Source organism: Schistocerca serialis, chromosome 2 (genome assembly GCF_023864345.2).
Source record: "Schistocerca serialis cubense isolate TAMUIC-IGC-003099 chromosome 2, iqSchSeri2.2, whole genome shotgun sequence".
Classification (NCBI taxonomy): Eukaryota; Metazoa; Arthropoda; class Insecta; order Orthoptera; family Acrididae; genus Schistocerca; species Schistocerca serialis.
The window spans coordinates 960,513,895-960,517,638 of NC_064639.1; the positions used below are offsets into that span (position 1 = coordinate 960,513,895).

A 3,744-nucleotide genomic window follows, 5' to 3' on the forward strand; every position below is an offset into this window, starting at 1 on the left:
CGCGGCAAGCATTTTGCGTTCCAGTTTCATTAATAATTATATTTATCAGTCTGAGGCTTCCAACAGGGAAATTCGGCACGGGAAATCTTACTGACATCATAATACACGGTGGCTGGCAGTACAGTGCGCTGTGTAGATTACATGTCATTCCTTATCAACTCGGTGACTTGTTTTTAACGGATTATGAATGTTTCAGCTTAGTATTATAGAGCCAACCGGTTGAACATAACTGGTAGGTACACTGACTTAGGTTTCGACATCTACCAGGGATGTCTTCATCAGAATGAAATTGTGATAAATCGGTAAATTACATTGCTAAAAACCAAGTCAAAAGTGAAATAAAACGTTGTAGCCTTTGCTACGTGCGCCCAGCGGGGAACAACATCGGAGCCTGATGTGAGCTGGGCACATGTGGCAGATTTTACGATTTATCAAAATTTCATTTTGATGATGACACCCCTGCTAGGTGTCGATACCTAGGTCAGTGTACGTGCCAGCTATGTGCAACCGGATGAATGCATAATCCTATGCTGAAACTAGTATACGGTTGCTGAGTAACACCCATGTTTAAAACTGTAAGATTATGAATGTCGGGGATGCGTGAGAATGTGCAGAGGATTCGAGACAGAGCGACACAAAATGCTTCGGTCGAGCAGGATGGTGACCGGTGTGTGGGACCGCAGCCTAGATGGCATGAGATTCTGGAAGTGAGGTCGGGCCCGAATCTGCAGGAGGCGGCAAGCATTGCCCTCCCAGAACGACTGCCGACCTCGGGCCGTACGGCGCCGCAGGCAGTAGTCGGCATCGGCTTTTGCATGTGTTTCTCACTTCTTCTGAAGATATCTGCTGCCTGTAGAAAGCGTTAGCGGTCCTTTCTGAACTTCTCAAACCAGTTTGCGAGGCTATGGATACTGCCGGAAGAACATGCGGCTGACGAAAAGAAGTATAATGTCAGATTGCAGCGTTGAGATGAACACTTTTTGGTAGTATCGCAGAGTCATTAGAAGCTGGAAAAGGCGCGCTATTTTTGACGGGATTCTCAGTTGGAGGGAGTCCTCGTCGTTGGACAGCGGTGGTTTGTAATTTTTGCGATTGGCGACTGGCACAATACGCAGCGAGTAAGTGAGCTGCATGAGAAACAATAGCCGGGAGAATGCGGAGATTCCGTACTGGAGAAGCAGTTGTGGGTAGGAGGCGAAAGTGTCTGGATCGGTAGAGGCTCGGTAGAGGCTGTCGCATCTTGGAGATATGCTCAGGTGCTGGAAGTCTGCGTTGCGCAGCTTGATGCTTCCCAGTCGTACTTGCAGTGAGCTTAATTGGCAGTGCCATGAGAGAAACTGATTTCACACTTGTGGGATCCAGGACGGTCACCGGACTCATCTTCTTTTCACTGGTAATGGATTTGTACCTTTCTGAATTTTTAATCGCCAAGTTCCAGTGCCGGCCGAAGTGGCCGTGCGGTTAAAGGCGCTGCAGTCTGGAACCTCAAGACCGCTACGGTCGCAGGTTCGATTGCTGCCTCGGGCATGGATGTTTGTGATGTCCTTAGGTTAGTTAGGTTTAACTAGTTCTAAGTTCTAGGGGACTAATGACCTCAGCAGTTGAGTCCCATAGTGCGCAGAGCCAAGTTCCAGTCACTGTTCCGATCGAGCATTAAGGGAATTAATAGTTGTCAGTTATCACTGAGCCAACGGCCTTGCCACAGTGGTAACACCGGTTCCCGTCAGTTCACCGAAGTTAAGCGCTGCCGGGCTGGGGTAGCACTCGGATGGGTGACCATCCGGGCTGCCGAGTGCTGTTGGGATGCAGTCAGCCCTTGTGAGGCAAACTGCTTGATTGAGAAGTAGCGGCTCCGGTCTCAACTGACATACGATCGGGATAGCAGTGTGCTGACCACAGGGCCCTCCATCTCCGCATCCAGTGACGCCGATAGTCTGCGGATGACACGGCGGCCGGTCGGTACCGTTGGGCCTTCATTACCTGTTCGGGAGAAGTTTAGTTTAATCTATCACTGAACATCGGGAGAGAGTGAATTCTTAGGAAGGCAAGACGTAATAACTGCCAGGGGAGTTACAGAGACTTACGTTTAATTGTCACAGGTTGTAAGGTGGCTATAATTTCGCATCTTACAAGCACTCATGCTCATACTTTGCCGTGAACTATAACCACAATTAGGTATCATCTGATAGGTTGTACATCGTATAAATGAATATTTAAAGGAGACTGACTTTGTCACGTACACCTTGTAAACAATTGTTAACGCTTATTGCATGAAAGGCGACGGAGTATCTTTATTATAAAAACGGTGTAAGGAATGATTGCCTATATTAGTAGAGGTCGAAACGCCAGTGGAGATGAAATGACAGACAGAACTCAAGCTCTGGGTGGAACGCCAGCACAGGTGTTGGTCCTGCTTAAAAACAGGAAGCAGCTAGACGGACGTCCTGGCACCTGAGCTCTGGAGCACGGTCGGTCGGCTGCTATTGTAGCAGGACCGGAAGGATAACCGGGAACTCTGCAAATCTTGGACGCAGATGAGAGAATCGAAGTAGCGGAACCTCAGGAACCACGCAGGGTGGGTTATTTCCAAGGATGTTTACTAAGAAGCGTACCATTGTAGGAGTGTAGGTATTTCCTCGCCAACTTTCCGCGCTGGACGGACAAAGGACTAAAATATGGTTGGCCGGCGTTCGGAAGAATCTGTAGAGAGGGAGGATATTCCGTGGTTTCGAGAATATGCTTCATTTTCGGAATTACGAGGATGGGAAGCCAAGCCTTGCTGGGAAGCCAGCAGTGGAGAGACGAGTTCCTCCGTTGTGAGAGCCTGTGTGTAACGATCGCTCGGTATCAGCTTTGTTGGTACAGGCGGACTTGCTGTCTTTGCCCCCAGGAGAGTTTATATTTAGAACAGTTAGACACTGTACTGTTACGAACCTATACGATTCTGGACTTCACCTCCGGGTTGGAAGTCGTCGTTGAGTACGCAACGTTCAGTAATTGAGAGCACTTCTTCTGCCCATACTTACATTGAGACGTTATCTGAACTCAATCCTTGTGGCTGGAAGTTCGCGTTCCTCGTCTGTAGAAGACAGAAAGGAGAAGACAGTATTAGAGTATATTAGTCAGAGGACCGCCTTCTGCCGTCCTAGTGTTTGAAAGCGCTTATTAGTGGCTGGAGTGCCTCCATCGCAGCAAACGAGTACGAGAATCGACACTTCGATGCACCGGACGCAGTACATACGGCGATATCGCAAATTGCTTCGGCTTATTAGGGCTATAAACCTAAACAGCTGTAATCACGTTAGTTGATTTCCACTGAGGTTCCACACCACCGTAGATCGTCTTTGAAAGTAGTGTCTTCTAGTGTTTGGTACGTAGATTATGTCAGTCATTTCGCGTTAGTGATATTAGATCGCGCAGTCATAATAAGGGGCAGAGTTGGGCAACTGATTAATAATTTTAGTAAGGAAATACAGACAATTTTTCTTAACGGGTGAGTTTAATCCATAATAAATATATTGAACAACAACATTTATCATTTAGTAGTATTAGTTGCCTTTATCATTTACTTATGTTTACATTGTAATTTATATGTAAAAAGGAGCATTAAGAGATCCTAAGATCTGCTTCATTGGGTAATCATACAGGGCCAAATCATCATTTTAGCGTTTATTATTTTCCTTTGGGCATATTCATTTTTACACCTGCCTCGAATAGCATCTTGGAAGGTTTTCAGTTTTCATT

General features: G+C 46.8%; 1 pseudogene; it reads left to right on the plus strand.

Moving 5' to 3' along the window:
- Positions 1-1,686: 1,686 nt before the first annotated feature.
- On the plus strand, positions 1,687-1,804 carry LOC126459388 (5S ribosomal RNA; annotated as a pseudogene).
- The last annotated feature ends 1,940 nt before the right edge of the window (positions 1,805-3,744 follow it).